The sequence below is a fragment of the Callospermophilus lateralis genome, chromosome 20 (genome assembly GCF_048772815.1).
Source record: "Callospermophilus lateralis isolate mCalLat2 chromosome 20, mCalLat2.hap1, whole genome shotgun sequence".
NCBI classification, from domain to species: domain Eukaryota; kingdom Metazoa; phylum Chordata; class Mammalia; order Rodentia; family Sciuridae; genus Callospermophilus; species Callospermophilus lateralis.
In genome coordinates this window covers 8,577,982-8,597,031 of record NC_135324.1, presented here as the reverse complement: position 1 = coordinate 8,597,031, position 19,050 = coordinate 8,577,982, and the positions used below count along the sequence as shown (strand labels likewise).

The window sequence follows — 19,050 nt, the reverse complement described above, 5'->3', positions numbered from 1 at the left end:
AAAATACTGAGTTAATCAATTTAACAAGCAGAAAGGTTTATTTGGCTCTTAGTTTTACAGGTTTCAGTCCATGATCCACAAGCCACATTGCTTGTGGGTCTGTTGCATGTTGGAATATTAGGACAGGGGATACACGTTAGAGCAAGCTGCTTACCTCATGGTGACTGGGAAGCAGAGAAGAGAAGCTTTTCAACATCCCTTTTGAGGTATACCTCCAATGACCTAAAATTTCCTTCTGGTCCCCACCTCTTAAAGGCTCTACCACCTTTCAACAGAGTCATGGTCTGAGAACCAAGCCTTAACACTTGGACCTTTGGACATTGAAAGTCCAACGTATTAACAATCCCTAAACATAGACCCCTTGTGTATTTAAAATAAAGTCAAATCAAGCAAAATATCTATCTCAGAAGGACACTTTGAGGATGAATTGTGATATCACCTGATAGAAGAATGCCAGTGAGGTTTATGGCCACATGTCACTTTTAAAAAATGTGTTTTTTAGTGCATTACAGTTACACATGATAGTGGGGTTCATTTTGACATAATCATCCATGCATGGCATTTAATTTGCTACATTTCAGTACCCAGGACCCCCTTTTTCCCTCTGCTCCCTCCTCCTCCTACTCTACTGGTCTTTTTTTTAATCTATTTTTGATTGGTGCTTAATAGAGACACATAAATTCTCTATGGTATCTTTATGTAGGCTCTCTATTCACCTCACAGATTGCTTCTTTTGCTGAGAAGAAGCTTTTTAGTTTGAAACTATCCCGTTTATTGATTTTTTTTTAATTCTTGTAGGAGGCTTATTAAGGAGATTAGGGCCTACTTTTTCTTCTGTTAGATGCAGGGACTCTGGTTTACTTCCTAGGTCATTGATCCATTTTGAGTTATGTGCATGGTGAGGCACAGGGGTGGTTAATTTCATTTTGTTGCATATGGATTTCCAGTTTTCCCAGCACCATTTGTTGAAGAGGCTATCTTTTTTTACAGTGCATGTTTTTGGCACCTTTGTCTAATATAAGGTAACTGTAATTATGTGGCTTAGTCTCTGTGTCCTCTATTCCGTACATTTGATCTACCAGTCTATTTTGGTGCCAATACCGTGCTGTTTTTGTTACTATTGCTCTGTGATATAGTTTAAGATCTGGTACAGTGATGCTACCTGCTTCACTCTTCTTGCTGAGGATTGCTTTAGCTATTCTGAGTCTCTTATTTTTCCAGATGAATCTCATGACTGCTTTTTCTATTTCTGTGAGGAATGTCATAGGGGTTTTCATCGGAATTGCATTAAATCTGTATAGTTCTTTTGCTAGTATGGTCATTTTGATAATGTTAATTCTGTCTATCCAAGAGCAGGGTAGATCTTTTCATCTTCTAAGGTCTTCTTTAGTTTCTTTCTTTTCTATATTTTCATTATATAGATCTTTTACCTCTTTAGATTGCAGAATTAATTTGACAAAATTATGCCTTCTGGGAAATGCAAATTCCCATGCCTCTTTCCTTTATCCATGGTCTTTCCCATGCCTCTTTCCTTAATCCAGATCTTTCCTTTATCCATGCAATATCTGAAATTCCCATGATTTTCCCATGATTTTTGCCATAGCTTCTCATATGAGAGAAAGCATTTGACTTTTGATTTTCTCAGTCTGATTTATTTCTCTTAGTATAATGTTCTCTATTTTCATCCATTTACCAGCCAATGCCACCATCTTTTTATAGCTGAGTAAAACTCCATTGTGTGCATATACCATTTTTTCTAAACCCATTCAACTGTTGTTAGGTACCTGGACTGGTTCTATAAAATGGCTATTATAAATTGCACCACTATATACATTGATGTATCATTATAGTATGGTGATTTCAGTTTTTTTGGATAAATACCTATAAGTGGGATAGCTGGGTCATATGGGGGTTCCATAACTTTTCTTTTGGGCAATCTCCAGGCTGCTTTCCAAAGTGGTTGTACTAATTTGTAGTCCTATTAAAGATGTATGAGTGTACTATTTTCCCCACCTCCTTTTCAGCATTTGTTGTCTGTATTCTTGTTGATTGCCATCCTTACTGGAGTTAGAGGGAATCTCAATGGAGTTTTGATTTGCATTCCCTGATTGCTTAGGAATATTGATCATTTTTTCATATATTTATTGAACATTTTTATTCTTTTCAGAAGTGTCTGTTATGTATTTTTGTTTGGCTCATTTATTGATTGAGGTTTTTTTTTTTTTTTTTTTTTTTTTTTTTTTTTTTTTTTTGCTAATGTGGCCCAAGCTACAGAAACTGAATGCAGCTTCTAGCAGAGTAGTGAGAAAAGATGCTGCAAAACCATAGACCTGTTAAATATGGAGAAGACAGTGACCCTTTCCCCATTTCTTTCACCAACCTCAACTGTAGGAATCAACTTTCTTCTTTCATTTATAGTGGGATAACAGAAAATAGATTAGGCATTTTCTCAGAGTTAAACATGAAGTTACTATATGAACCAGCAATTCCAAACATCCCAGGTATATTATTAGCTATAACATTCTTCTGCTTGTAAAGGCTATAAAACAGTAGAATACAGTAGTTAATAGCTTGAAATTTGGAGTACTGACTGCCACATCACTGAAAAAGCTACCAAAATACACTGTTGATAAAACAAAGTCATGTTCATTGAGTACCACAGAGGAATGTCAAAGGCAGTTATTTTTAAGATTTGAGGATCTGGATTAGGGTACTTGTTTTAATGTAGATATTTGGTAAGAATTGGAAAAGCACATGATATTTTAGTTTTGCATTGGCTGGCATAGCAAAGGAAGGGTTTGAAATAAGTCTTTTGAGTAAATAGTCATTTGATGGGAAGGCTTTGCCCAGGATTATTTACATTCATGGCAACTAATTTTTGTAAGAAGGGAGTGACGACTTATTCAACTAGACTTTTGTTAATCAAGAAGTTGTTAAATTTGTAATGTTATTTTCCTGGTGAAAAATTTATGGCATAGTAAAGCCCTATTAGAGCAAACAATTTTAGTTTTCTGGGTCCTGTTAAGCTGTGTGATTATGGGCAAGTTGTTCTGAGGAGGTGAACTGTGTTAGAATTTTTTAGCCTCTGATATGTCCTCTGCATATAGTGTCATCTTCTGTAGAGTTCTGTGACACCTTGTGTTTGGTGGCATCACTTCTGGACATATTCAGGGATAATAAATACTCTTCCTTATATGTCATGAGTCATGATGAGATGTCAAACTTATCTGCCTCTTTCACCGTCCCTTAACTTTCAGAACCAACAAACCATAACCACTGAGCTGTGTCATCCTAATCTTTCCCTATTGCTTAAGAAAGCCAGCTCCGTTCTTTGTTCCACCAAAGCTTTCCTGCTTAAATTAAAGTGTCTGTGTCCTAAGTGGGGGCTTTAGTCTTAATGAGTCCTTGTTCTTCCTCTACCTGGTGTCCACCCTATCCCTGTCCTTTCAGGTAGGCACTGTCTATTCCTAGGAATGTTTTGCTCAGGTCTAACATTTTATGTGCATCAAGTGTACAAATAGCTTCTTAAAAAAAAAAATCTATGAAGAGAAGCAGGTGCCCCCTTTCCAAACAAAAAGTCTCAATGAGCCAAGTCCCCCTTCAGCTCCCAAGTTATATGCATTTATAAAAGCTTCCCATTCCTGGAAGCGAGTTCTGACTTATTTTTTCACAGCTGTGTACCTAATTTCCCATTGTTAAGGATGAAAGGGGTTTCAGTGAGTTTTTGATGCTAAATCTTACTCGCTCCCATTAGCCTGATTGTGACGCCCAGAGAGGAACCTCTATGCTGTAGAGAGAATGGGATGAGAAACAGTGGGGGGATGGTGAGTCCTCCAGCAATGCCACTTTGTCTTGTGCCTCAAAGGTAACCACACAGCTCTCCAGCCAATAGGTATGTGTTCCTTATAACGTCCTCAGTGAACACTCAACTGTTCATACATAGAGGGAGTTTTCAATTGCTTGACTTTACCATCTTCCCAAAAATGACAGTGAAAAAGAAATAACAAATTCAGAACAAGGAAGACTGGAAGGATGTGGTAGGGAAATACAAAGAAGTCTGAATTTCTCATAAATTACAAATGTGTTCTTGATTTATTGTGTGCTGATACTGTAAGGGAGCCTTCACAATGACTGAATAGGGACATGAGGCCTTTATCTTAGCCGGGAACACAATGCTTGCCATTTGAAATCATATTCTGAAAGCAAGCTTTAACACATTGATGGATATACACTGGAAAGGTAAGTGGCTTTTTGAAATGGCACTGAAATCATTTACGCTTCAATAAGAAGCTAGTATCAGAGTTGGTAAATAGTCAGTTTCATGATTCGTGAGCATATTTCTCGATAGTTAATTTTTTTCCATTAACAGTGTAGATCACCTTGGCTGTAAGTGCCAGTTGGCAGGATTCAATCAACAGTGCCCCATTACCCTGTCAGGAGTGTGGTGAGAAGGGGTGGAACCAATGATGACTTCTCTTTCTCATCACTGTTATTGTTACACAAATGAATGTCATTGCCACTTGAGATGGCTGTCTATAATGAAAGAAGATATGAGCTGAAGATTCACTGATGGGATTCCTAGTCATTACCTGACAACATTGTGGCAAAACGATAGACGATTTTCTGGCTGTCTTGAAGATTTCCCTGTCAAGGGTCCTATTAGGCACAAACAGTATTGTGAGCATTCTTATAATGGGGTATTTAGGATTTAGGGACTACTGTTGAAATGTCACCTTCTGCCGTTCTCTGCTCTGTACTTAAATTTGCTTTTGGAACAGTCTGTACCTGCAATGACTGATAGATAGGATTGTTTTAAAACAGAAAATGCTGCCAACTCTTCTGTGTGAACTACCCTCATCAAATTTTCTTCCTCTTCCTTTATTTTTCTATCTGAAAGATGGAGAGGTATTTGTATTAAAACAATATGCTCTTCATTCGTGAAAAGGTGATAGGACAGTGTTAAAAAACCTTGGGCTATGGAGGCAGGATGCTTGGATACAGTTCCTGACATACACCTCTAAGTGGCTTTACCACTTACTTTGCTTCACCTCTCTGTGCCTCACTTTCCCCTTCTATAAAATGGGACTAATAATGCTGCCTACCCGCCCCCCACAGGATTATTATAAGATATAATTACATAAAAAGAGCTTGGGACAGCAGCTAGTATAATAAAAGTTGGCTAGAATGATGCTTATTATTCTACCTGCTTTCCAGAAACCCACAGACCATGCCATTCCCATTTGGTAAAACTTCTTACCACTGTCTCCTTCCTGCAGGATGAGGGTGGGCACTGTTCTCAGTTCCTGCCTTCTGTCCCTACCTCACCATCCTTGTTCGGCTGCTCACATTGATGTTTCTGTCTCACAAACCAATCTGAGGGTCTGGGATCTGTCATATTTGCTCTGATATTTCATGATCCTCTTGCTTCAGCCTCCTGAGTTGCTGGGATTACAGGCATGTGCCACTGCACCCAGCTGACATACTTCTGTATCTTGTACACACTACCTAAACATGCCTTATTCTGCCTCTGAACCAAATCCTGACCCCTGAACATATTTCAACTTCCAAAGACTAATATAAAACATTTCCTGTTTCTTAATTTCCCTTGCCAAACTCTACCTCTTCCATTGTCAGTGTGACTTCTTTAACTACTTCAGTGAATTTCTCCCTAGCACTGCCCCACTTGCAAGGCCCCACAGAGTGTTTGGTAGACACTAAATCAGTGCTTGAGAATGAAAACGTAGAGTGGTGAAAACTTAGATCTCTTCTCTGGCATGAATTTTCTTTGCCCAGAGAGCTCTACACCTGCAATTTCATGAGAAGGGTCTTGATTGGAGTTGGGAAAAGCACCTTTGACTTAAATTTAAAAAAAAAAATGCAAGCAACAGGGCAGTATCCCCCTTCCCTCTTCTCCTTCCTCCCCTTGGGCCCTTTTCCCTACACCACTGATCTCCCTTTTATTTCTTTGAGATCTGCCCCACCTTTATTTTCCTTCCTCTCTAGCTTCTACATATGAGAGAAAACATATGTCCCTTGGCTTTCTGAGTTTCACTCACTTTTGCTTAACATAATTTTCCTGCAAATGACATAATTTTATTTTTCTTTATAGCCAAATAAGACTCTATTGTGTACATGTACCATATTTTCTTAATTCATTCATCTATTGATGAGCACCTAAGCTGGTTCCATTTTTTTTTTTTTGACTATTGTGAACTGTTCTGCTATAAACATGGGTATGCATGTATCACTATAGTATACGATGACTTTAACTCTTAAGATAAATACTGAGCGAAGACATGATTTTCATAAAGGTATCCACAGGTCTGAGGCCAGAAGTAATAGAGGTAGGTAACTTCTTTAAGAACAAACCCTCTACCAAGTACTTAGGTTTTGGGCAATTATTTGTCTGCCTCTGAGTTTATTTCTTTGTGAAATGAATCCTTCCTTCCTTCCTTCCTTCCTTCCTTCCTTCCTTCCTTCCTTTCTTCCTTCTTCCTTCCATCCAACACAAACAAAAATCATGATAGGTTTCTTTACTTTTGAAGCCCAATTTGAATATTTTCATGTCCTTTTTCTAGTCATTTCTCATGGGGTTTCTGAATTTCCCTCTCTCCCTAAGAAGCCAGAATCTTCCAATTAAAAATCAAAAATCACACATAAATAGATTCAGCATACCTTGGTCTGAATCAATATTTAATCTAGATTGTGGTAAATGACCAAGGGGACTTTGATCACAAGTTGCACAGTATTTGTGCTTCATTGTGGTTTTGTGCTCCTTCCCTCCCTGAAGTGCCAGAAAAGATAATTTCTTCAGTGTGAAAAGTGGCACTCTCTATCCTGTTGTGTGAACTTGGCAATCAATGTTTATCTGCTGCACTGATGCCTCCCTCGAAGTCATTTTCCTTTGTTCTGCTTTCTTTCTTTCTTTTTTATTTAATTGAATTTATTTTTAAATGTATGACAGTGGAATGCATGACAATTCTTAATATACATATAGAGCACAATTTTTCATAACTTTGTATATACTTTTTTTCTGCTTTCTGAACCTCATACTGACAGTGCTTTTCAGTAACCATGATTTTGCCAGCTTAGTTTTTCCCATGCCAACTGGAGGGAATTCTCGAGAACTACTGACCTGTGGAAAGATCATGTTTCTTGACATCTTAGGTAGAAGTCTTCCTTCCAAGCAGTGGGCTTCTGTTAGCTCCCGTGCTATGGGAAAGATACCAACTGGGTAATTGTTCACTACATTAATAATTTACATTAGCCAATGCATCAAGAAGATATTTGTTTTTCAGCAAAGAGATGAATAGGACATTTTGAAGAGGAAAGAAAGCATGGGACTTAAACAGTAAATATCTTTGCTAGTACTCTTCTTTTTGCCAAGAGGATGAGATGCCAAATATTTAATAACCAGTAAGGTCTGGGGACCAATTAGTGAGTACAGTTGTCAGCTCTTGCTGGCATAGGGTCCTGAAAGTCCCCCACTGAATTAACCTGTAAGTTGCTGGAGCATAGGTAGACTCCAGGCACTCCAGAGAAAATGTGGAAAAGTGGAAGCAGGGGATCCTTGCTGGGGGAAGGGAGAGTCCTATTCAGTACCCAGTGTGAAGGCATTTTAATCTTTACAACTAACAAGGCCATTGTTCTCCATATGACTAATGATTAGTGCTGTGTCTGCCTGGTTCCACCAGGCTTGGAGTTACCCTACACATCTTTGAAGAGGCAGCTGTCTTTTTACACTCACTCTGTAAAACCTCTCTGAATTCCCACTTGGCCTCTACTCAAAAGCATATGCTAAGGACTGGAACACAGCACAGCGGCAGAATGTATAGCCTTTGGAGTCCAGCAAACCACTCTGGACCTTAGTATACCCGTGTATAAGGTGGGGGGACATCAATACTGTCTTAGTCCTTATGTCTCCAAACCCAGGTTCTGAGACAAGGATTTGGCAGATGATCCCAGCAAACATGTAAGAGGGTAGGTGAGTGAGAAGAAAGAGAAAAAGGCCAATAGAACTGTGTTTAGGAACAAACTGGCACTCTGGGCATCAGGAGCCAAGTCCTCATGGAGACTCAGAGTGTCTAGAATATTCTCATAACTGGCAAGAATCTGGGGGACTGATCTATAACCCTCATGCCTCAGTGCTTGAGGGCTGCTCCTTGGCCATTATCTTCTCCCCAGCACTGGTATCTAAAATGCATAAGCAGACAGTCAAGTAATCTTTTAGCATGTATATTGGGAAATTTGTCAACATGTACAGAATGTGCCTGCCAGGCAAACACCAACGTGAGCCCAGGAGATATGAATGGGGTGTGGACAACACCTGCTACATACACCTGCCTCTCAGAGATCCCATGATGATATATGCAAAAGAGCTAGCTAAGTGTCTTAACTCATAGGGCTTCTGAAGGCATGTGAACTCATAATAAGTAACATTTTTAATTACGTACTGGATGCTACCTTCTTTGCTACTGCTAATTCATTTAACCCCCATAGCTCACTTATTAGTAGATACTATTTATGTTCTCACTTTACAGATGTGGAACCCAGTGTCCTCTCAAACTGTTGTTCAATCAGTGATGTTTTATAGAAAATAAGTAGGAATGCTAAATAAGCCCATATACTCTTGTTCTAGAGCCCACATTTATAACCACTCTATATACTGCCTTTATAAAGGAGAAAAAGTTGGGTAAAAAAGATGTTTATATTCACATAAATATTTTCACCTTGTCACTGGGGCAACTTCGGTGACCCAGGAAAAGACCTTAGAAACAAATATCTTGACATTTTTCTTTAGACCCTTCCCCATCATTTGCAGTATGCACCTGGTTCTGAGAAGCATAGTAATCTTCAGTCAAATGCAGTGACTAGAGGTCTCCTGTGTGCAGAGCTTTGTTCTCAGAGCTATTGGGGGTCACAGAGGAAGTAGAGGAGACAGTTCCATCATCACAGAGTCCAACTAGGCAGTGAAGATGCTCAGATTCACGTATCAAAGTGGCAGAAATTAAAACTAAGCATGCCTAACTTGGGCCTCTCAAGGTTGGCTTCTTCCTTCTCTTTTATCATATGTTTTCTGGGCTCTAGGTGGTGGAAATGCAGATATAGAGCAATGCCATAGAAAAAGATAAGTCACAAGGAGAGTCGTATATAGGAAAAGGAAGAGACCATTCTCCTCACTTATGGAAGGGGGAAATGGGTTATCTTTAAACAAACCTCAAAAGCAATTAGAATAAATGAAAAGAAGGAAGAAGAGGATAGAAGAGTGGGTGGGAGGAAAGAAGGGAAAGGGAAAGAATCGCATAAAGAAATTAATAAAATTGTATTAGGTGCATGTATGAATATACCACTGTACATTCCAATTTTATATACAACTATAAAGCATCAACTAATTAAAGAAATGGAAGACCAATAGAGAAGAGGAAGGGGAATCAGGTGAGGGAGGATGGGAGGCAAAGAGGAATCCCTGGGGATTGAAATAGAGCAAACTATGTTGTATGCATTTATGAATATGTCAAAATAAACTGCACTATTATGTATAATTTTAATGCACTAATAAAAGCACAACTGAAATAAAATTGAGGCTCTGAGTTTAGAATTGTGTTAACAAGGGCTTAACCAGATTTACCTTTAAAGTATGAAATTGCCCCCATAACATCCTCCTAACTGATGTGTTTAACTAAAAAGGAAACAAGCAAATTGGTGGTCCATACATACTATTTCTCTTTTTCTTGATTGCCTTTGGTGAATAATAATTGTTTTTGAGTTACAGAGTTACTGCTATTTTTAGAAGGAGAGCTTAGAGCTGTTTACATCACTAGGATGCATCTTGAAAGGGAAGTTACCAAAGCCTACCACCAAACAGAAGTCTGATTGAAACAGTATTATTCAGGGCCAGAGATACTTCTTACGAAGTTGCGTTGTGGATCGTACTCACCCACAGTCTGTATTTACCAAGGAACCCAGAATTGACTATATAATGCTAATATAATGCTCAAATAAGCAATTACCCATTGAAATATAAAGGACATAAGAAAGGAGACACACCTAGAAATGAGAGTACATTAGAGCCCAGCATGGTTGCCCACATGAAAACATAATTTGGCTATTGGCCTACAGGATGAGGTTGTAAAGCAGAAATCTTTGCATTTTAGACTTCACACTTTCTAAAGCAAATCCAGATATATCTTTTAATTTGATGCGAGTAATGTGCAGCAAGTAACATAAACTTGGAGTTAATTTTTTCATATCTGTTAATGAGTGGCTAACAGGCCTCAAGCACGTTATGTGGCTCAGCTGGACCTCAGTTTCCTCAGTTGTGAAAACAGGAATGGTACTTGGCTAACAGAGTTATTTTTAAGGATAATCATAATTTTATCACTATTTGTGACTGAGTAACCAGTGTATCTTCTAATGATTTGTTGGGAGGAGCCCTTCTAGGAAAAGAAAAGGACTAAAGTCTGTTAATGTGGATATTCAGTATGCATGATGCCTCTACAGGGTTCTCAGGGAATTCCTAATGAGTACTAAGTTTCAGAGTTTCTCAGTGTAGCCCTTGGCCATGCAGACTGCCCTGCTGTGAGCTTCAGAAAGTGTGGGAGCTATGAATGCATTCCAGAGGTCAAAGCATTTTGCTAATTAGAAATTAGTATTTCACAGCATGTTGTTCATGGCATGGAGCCTAACTCAGGTACAAACTCTTTACATTTGATTAAGTGTGTCTCAATCTCATATATGCTCTAACTCTGTTTTGGACAAAGACTCTGTCTTTCCCTTTATTTTTTCCAAGTAAACTCCCATGACCTGAAGAAATGTAACTCCTTAGTTTAACTGTCAAAGCGAGGAAAATGTAGTCTGTGGATAACTAGTTCCCATTAAGTTTCCAACATTTTAACTCTGTCCTAGGAAAACTAAGAAAGACAAATAACAAGTCAGTTTGTAAATTGAGTCCTGAAGGGAGACAATGACACATGGGACCAACATGTGCACAGTCAGGGAATCATGGAGCACCTGTTGATTTGGAAGACAATCAATGCTTTGAGAGGCTGGAGGAGATGCTACAACAAATAGGTCAGTTGCGAAAAGTCAACGAAAGTTGACCTAGGGATAGAGGCTTCTATGAATGAATATGATGTGAGGAAAGTGAGGTGAATGCCGAGAGTAAGAGCCTTGAGAAATGTTTTAGGAAAAGGTTAAGGATGTGGTTCATCTGATTCTGAGAATCCATATGTTGTATTATTTGGTGTTTTTGTTTTTAATATTTTTTTAGTTGTCAATGGACCTTTATTTTATTTGTTTATATGCAGTGCTGAGAGTCAAACCCAGTGCCTCACACATGCTAGGCAAAGCACTCTACTCCACCCGACTGGTGAGTTTTTAAATAAGTAACATTAAAGGAATTACACATTCCTTGGGGAGAGAATGGAAATAACACACATTTGTTTTATACTTATTATATGTCAGTCTTTGTATGTGAAGTTACTTACATTATCCCATTCAATACTCCTGGGAGCCTTACAGAGTAGGCTGAATTCTCTTTGGAGCATATCTACTTATTCATCCAACCAATATTTATTAAATGCCTGTGGTGCAAAGGTATTATAAACATAGAGGATACTACTTTGAACATGAGTAAGGTTTTTGCTGATATGGAGGATAACAGGTGAGTGAAATAAATCAGTAAATAAATAAATACATATAATAGGTGCTATGAGGGAAATGAAAATGGGGTGACATGATACAAAGAATACTCTGGATTGGAAAACAAGGGTTACCTGTGGGCTTGATAGTTGAACAACATGCCAGGGATGAGAAGTCAAGAGTACCATTCCGAGTACAAATGTAATTGGCAGGAAAAAAGCAACAGGCACAAAGAAGCATTGAGAAGGGAAGCCCCTGGTGTGTTCTAGGAACTGAGGGGAGACACTATGATGGTAGAACCTGAATGATTATTCTTAGAGTAGGTAGGCAATGACCAGTGGGAAAAATTGGGGTTTTTTTCAAAGTGCAATGGGAAGCCATGTAAAGACTTACATTCTGGACATGATATTATCTGAGTTATAGCTATGGTTTCAGAACTGAAATTTGTAGAATTTGAGAAAAACAGCATGAAAGGCACTTAGGCTAGCTTTATTATTCCAGGTGAGAGAAATTGTGGCTTATAAAGTCTTTGAAATCTCTCTATATTTTTTTAATTGTAGTTGGACTTAATACCTTTATTTTATTTATTTTTATGTGGTGTTGAGTATTGGACCCAGTGCCTTGCATACTCTAGCTCTGTGCTCAACAGCTACAACTTCACTGATTTGGAAATCTGTTTTTTTTTGTTTGTTTGTTTGTTTTTAAAGAGAGAGTGAGAGAGGGAGAGAGAGAATTTTTTTTTAATATTTATTTTTTAGTTTTCGGCAGACACAACATCTTTGTTTGTATGTGGTGTTGAGGATTGAACCTGGGCCGCACGCATGCCAGGCGAGTGCGCTACCGCTTGAGCCACATCCCCAGCCCTGATTTGGAAATCTTAAGGAGTGAAAATATCTTTTAAAATTTTGAATTTATTTGTATGGTTACATTGATATGGGTACAAATATCTATATGTGTATGTGTATGTGTTACTTAATTTTCCATCACTATGACAAAATACTTGAGGCAATGAACTGAACAAAGAAAAATCTTTATTTTAGCTCATGGTTTTACAGGTTTCAGCCGATGTTTGCTTTGCCCTATGGCTTTGGGTCAGTGGTGGCAGAGTACATCATGGTGGTAGCACAACATAGAGCAGACCTATTTGCCTCATGGGAACTAGGAAGAAGAGAGGAACAACCAGGATTTCAGTATACCTTGAGATACACAGTTAAAATGACCTAATTTCCTCTTACTATGCCCACCTCTTTTCCCCCACTTTTTTAATTGGTTCATTATAGTTCTATATACTGATGGGATTTGGTGTTGCATGCTTTTACATGTGCATAATACACAATATAACAATATAATTTGGCCAATATCATTTCCCAAGACTTCTCCCCATCATCCCCCACCTCCCATCCCTTGATCACATTACTCTGGTGATCTCCCTGTCATTTTCATGAGATCCACTCCCACCTTTATTTTCCTCTCTAGCTTCCACACATGAGAGAAGACATAAGACTTTTGACCTTCTTAGTTTGACGTATTTCATTTAACATAATGGCTCTAGCTCTATCCATTTTTCAGTAAATGCCATAATTTCATTTTTCTTTATGGTTAAATAAAACACCATTGTGTATATGTAGTATTTCCTTAAGCCATTCATCCACTGATGGGCAACTAGGCTAGTTCCATAGTTTGGCTATTGTGAATTGTGCTGCTATAAACCTGGGTGTGTGCATATATCAGTGTAGTATGATGACTTTAATTCTCTTGGATAAATTTTGAGGCGTGGTAGAGCTGGGTCGTTTGGTGGTTCTATGCCTAGTCTTTTGAGGAACTTCCATATTGATTTCCATAGTGGATGTACTAATTTGCAATTCCATCAGCAGTGTAGAAGTGTTCTTTTCTCTCCACATCCTCTCCAGCATTTATTATTATTTGTATTTTTGATGACTGCCATTCTGACTGGTATGAGATAAAAATTTCAATGTAGTTTTGATTTGTATTTCCCTAATTGCTAATGATGCTGAACATTTTGTTCATAGGTTTTATTTATTATAAAACACAAAAAAATAAGCATTTAAAAAGTGTCAGCTAAAAAGGGAACAAATATGATAACTATTGTATTATAATAAAAAGTTGGTACTCACTAAAATGTTACTGTTTAAAGCACTATTGATATGTTAGTGACACTGAGTAATATAATTGAATATGCTTTATTTAAGAAAATTTGGTTCAACACATTCTGATACAAATATTCAGAGATCTAATTCTAAAATTAGTTTATTTTCAGAATATTATTTCACAACTGAGAAAGCACTTGTTAAAAACAATCTATAAATGTAAAATACTTATGGTAAGGTGTGTTTAAAATGAGAATGGATGACTCTGTATCTCCAACTGATTTCCTGATTTTTTAAAAAATTTATGATTTTTTTCAAATCTGGTTACATTAGAAGTTTTTATATCCTTTAGTGGGACTGGATTAGAAATAAGAAAAGTGTTATTTCTACCATTTTGGGGCTATGCAGATTATTATGATTAGTGGACCAACGGTGGTAATGTGATTTTCTCCAGTACAAGGTTCCAGTGTAGGTGTCCTTTAAAACTGTGACTCACCCTGTGAGGATTCATTTACACTGGATAATATCAATATCCTCCAAGTTGAATGTGTGGAACTCCCTGTAAAGGTGAAAATAGGTCTCTTCCAGTGCTCAGAGCTAGGAAAACCAGAGTGGAAAATATACAACCCCCTTATGGTCCAGACAGGAAACATGGCTTGGTCCATTAGTCATTCAGTTTTGCACCAGGCATAGTTTTTAGAACTGGGGTATAATAGTGAACAAATAGAAAAAAATATACATGCCTATTATTATTTGCATTAATTTTCCCTATAGCTCATTATAAGGAACTTAGTATAACTTATTACTAGTGTGTATTCCCTTCCCTTTGTTTATTGGCCAAAGTTAGTAACTTATTTCTCAGATATGAAATAGATTAAGATGGGATGTTCAGTTTTTATTTCTTTTACTTATTTTTTATTTTTTTTTTAAATAAATGACAGTAGAATGCATTACAATTCTTATTACACATATACAGCACAATTGGAAAAACAACTTATAATAGTACAACAATGGAACCATTAAGATTTATGTTGCTGCTGTTTATTTTACAGACATGTCAAATACCATAAGATAGCTGAAAAGCCAAGAGTTTTAATCAATATTTTAAAAATACTCACTTCCTATAAAAAATGACACTGTTGCTACTTAATAGAATTTGTTTAACCTCTAAGAAAACCACAAAAAAATACATAGAAGCATAATTGACCTTCTAAGAGAATGATATGAAATGTTCAATTGAAATCAAAGAATTCAGAAAAAGAATGTAAGATAAAACAAGGAAACAAGAACAAGAGCAATGAATAGAAAAGTTACAAATGTAGTAAAGCTAATCTTATAATTTCAATAATTATTTTAAATATGAATGTTCTAAATATATAAATTAAAATTGGATACTATGCTGGTCATGGTGGTACATGCCTGTAATACCAGCCTCTCAGGAGGCACTAAGCAACTCAGTGAGACCCTGTCTCGAAATAAAATACAAAATAGGGCTGGGGATTTGGCTTAGTGGGTAAATGCCTCTGAGTTCTATAGGATGTTCATTTCTGAGATGAAGATACAAAGATTCTGTGGCATCTGTTTGGGGTACTCTGTCTTTCATACTTGTCCTTGCTTGGTCTAACAGATGTTAGCTGCTGGGTTGTGAGTTTCAAGTAACTAAGACCCCTGATTGATTGATAGCCAGGGAGAGAATTGAGGCCTTGTTCCAACTAAATATGGCTAACAGCAACAAACTGAGCTGGGAAGTGGATCTTTTCCCCACTGGATCCTTGAGATAAGACTTGGTCCCAGCTGACTTTTTTTTGTATGTGTTGTTTTGGGGGATTGAACCCAAGACCTTGTACATGTTAGGCAAGTCCTCCACTCCTGAGCAACATCCTCAGCCCCATGACCCACAGGCTGACATCTTGAATGTAGCCATAGAAGAGAAATTCTAAATCAGAGGACTCACTGAAGTTGTGTCCAGATTTCTAATTCATAGAAATTGTGAGAAAACAAATGGTTGTTGTAAGTCATTAAGGGTTGGGGTAATTTGTTACTTAGCAGTAGATAACTATTACGCTGTATTTTCCGTAGCCTTAATATTTTTTAATAATTTTTAATGTATTCACTCTCATAAGAGTTATCAGTGAAATATTCCTTAATGAGTTTCTCAGTTCATCTATAAGGGTGTCCTGGGCTTATCAATTAAGTACATCTAATTGGATAAATATTTGGTAGGAGCAGAATGAGGATCTCAGTTCTAAGGCCATTAATCCCTAAGTTTTTAGGAGTTTGGTCTGTTCATGAGAGATTTGTTATGTCTTTTAATTTATACATACCTCTTCCTATTTGAATAATTTGTAAAAGAAAAAAAAAGTTTCAGAACATTTAAATATGGGAGATTTAAATATGATCTCAAAGGCAGGATAAAAATGAAATCATCCTTGTGTATCCCAAGGCTGTGATCCTAAATAGAATAAGATCTATTCCATGCTTATATAAATATATCAAAATAGATTCTATTGTCATGTATAACTAAAAAGATTTTTTTAAGAGAGGAAACCATCCCAAAGTATCAGAAACTACTTCACCAAGTCCAGTAATTGCTGGCTCTTTTAATTCTCATGTAGTGGTGCCTTTAGGCAGAGCCAGCAATTACTGGACTTGGTGAAGTAGTTTCTGATACTTTGGGATGGTTGCTTTCTTAGAGATTATAGAAAGCATATAATTATTTTTTAGCAGTCATTTCTTATTGGTAGTGTCTTGTCATAATGCCAAGAGAGTCTTTGGTGCCACCAAAGTTAATGTTGCAGATCGTTAACTCATGCTTGCAAATCATGCACATGTAAGAGAAGCTGAACAATGGAAGCACTTATGTATTTGTTTTTCTGTACCAATTCAAAAGGAGTTAGTAGAAGCTGTAACTTGAGGTGCCTTTAATATATTAAGATGTATGTGAATGTAGTAGTGCACATGCATAAACAGACGTGGCATGCTATCAGATTCTCTAGAGAGAGGTGCAAAGTCTTTCAGAATTTGAATTACACTTAAAGTTTTGAAGAGTCAAACAGGGCAAGAATCTAGATTTTTCAATACTGCTTCTAGAACTGACTGATTTAAGACTATGTTTCATATTTTTCACATTCCAAGAGTAAGGAAGAACAAGCAGAACACCTTGGCATTTTTCAGAAGCCTAAATTTATTTGATGACTTGTTTCAGGGGGGGCCAGCTCTCCACCAATGTCATTTGAATTTAAGTATTCTTGCTTTTTGAAAAATTATATTAAAAATACTTTGAATTGGGGCTGGGGATGTGGCTCAAGCGGTAGCGCGCTCGCCTGGCGTGCGTGCGGCCCGGGTTCGATCCTCAGCACCACATACAGACAAAGATGTTGTGTCCGCCAAATACTAAAAAATAAATATTAAAATTCTCTCTCTCTCTCCCTCTTTCTCACTCTCTCTCTCACTCTAAAAAAAAATACTTTGAATTTAAGTATTCTTGCTTTTCTTGACTTTGTGGATATGATAATGGTGAGAACATGTAGGAACACATTTGTTTTCAAGTTCTTGGCAAAGTAAGAAGTTGATTGTCTTTGCTCCCTGTCATTTGTGATTTTCTATATTTCTGGAAACCACTAATCTAGAAAACTCTTTGAGCATACAGTACTACATGGTGGAAAATGTAGTTAGAGTGTGTATGAGGTAACACCTTCTCCCATATTTGGTGACAGTGACAGATACCACCAACTTGAAAATAATCCTTAACTAGTAATTACCAATGGTTCACCTTACTGCTTGTCCTGTGCAGATGTTGCTTCAAGAACTTTTCTTGTACAAACTCAGGAAACAATCCCTCCAGGAAGGAGAGACCAATACAATCCTCACAGTGTTAAAGTGTCTGCATGGATGTGCATATTTAAAAACTCACTTGAATGTGGTCCAGGATAAGAACACATAACAACACAGCCCAAATATACTCACACATATACACTCCAAGAAAAGCATTTTCTGTTCTTTATCATTTATTTTAAGATGCCAGTTGTGAACTAGTCCCTTTTATCCCCTTCCTCCTCTTCCTTTTCCTCCCCCACTCCCCATGGCTGTCAAGATCTGCTAAAAATCTGTTATAAGCCACTTCACATAACTCAACCTAGTAACCACAACAAACTTGTAATGGATATGTTGTTATTTCCATTTTAGAAAGGAAGCTCAGAGAGAGAATTTAAACTTACCAGCTAATATGAATCAGAGTCAGAAATTGATCCAGACCTGTCAGTTTCAAAATGCTGCATCTCCCCATCCTGCTTTGTAAGCCATGGCAACCATAACCTGTCTCTAAGGTTGATGCTTCAGGTGGCAAGGTAGTTTGAGTTGTCTTGTTCCTGTGATTGAGCCAGATTCTTCAGGTAGAGTGCAGAGGTGCATAGGAGACCAACCAGAAATCTGAGTATGATATTGCCTATAGTATAAAATAACTAGTTATATATTAGACATATTATGAATATATGCTCTTCATATATTCATTTAGTGTTATCTTGGACTTAAAAATAAAGTTGTTGCACAAACTACATAGGCTTTAAAACTAAATATAGACTGCACCTAAGAGGACATTATGAATAATATTTAATATTTAAAGGTAATTTATGACTTTATATTTTGGTATTTTGACTTTATATATAAAGTCAAGGATCAAATGTATTCTGTCATATGTAGAAACTAGAGAAAAAATAATGAAAAAAAAATGCAGGGGGATAGAAAAAACATGAGTAAAAAAAAACTGGTATTCCATGAAAATAGAAGAGAGATGAGTGGAGTAGAGAAAGGGAATTGATGGTGAGGCAGGACAGACAGGAAAGGGGGAAAATGGTAGAATAAATCTGACCAAACCTTCCTGTATGTGCATATATTAATATGCCACAGTGAATTTCACCTCTATGTATATCCTTAATGCACTAATTTAAAAATGAACTATAGATAAATAGAAGATCAGTAAAGTAGAGAAAGGGGAATGGGGAGAGGGGAGGAAAGGGTAAAGTACTGGGGATTGAATTGGTTTCTAATTATATTTCATACTTGTATAGCTATGTTAAAATGAATCCCAAATACTATGTATAATTATTATTTTTTTTAAAGAGAGAGAGAGAGAAATTTTTTATATATATTCTTTACTTTTTGGGGGACACAACATCTTTGTTTGTATGTGGTGCTGAGGATCGAACCTGGGCCGCATGCATGCCAGGTGAGCGCGCTACCGCTTGAGCCACATCCCCAGCCCTACTATGTATAATTATAATGAACTTAGTAAAAAATGGCTTAT

The 19,050-nt window shown here is 37.2% G+C and overlaps 1 protein-coding gene across 1 annotated transcript in view; it reads left to right on the top strand.

Annotated features, from left to right (window-relative positions):
- Positions 1-19,050, top strand: part of Grm7 (glutamate metabotropic receptor 7) — a 769,727-nt gene that overhangs the window by 591,005 nt on the left and 159,672 nt on the right. The gene's annotated exons all lie outside the window — the stretch shown is intronic.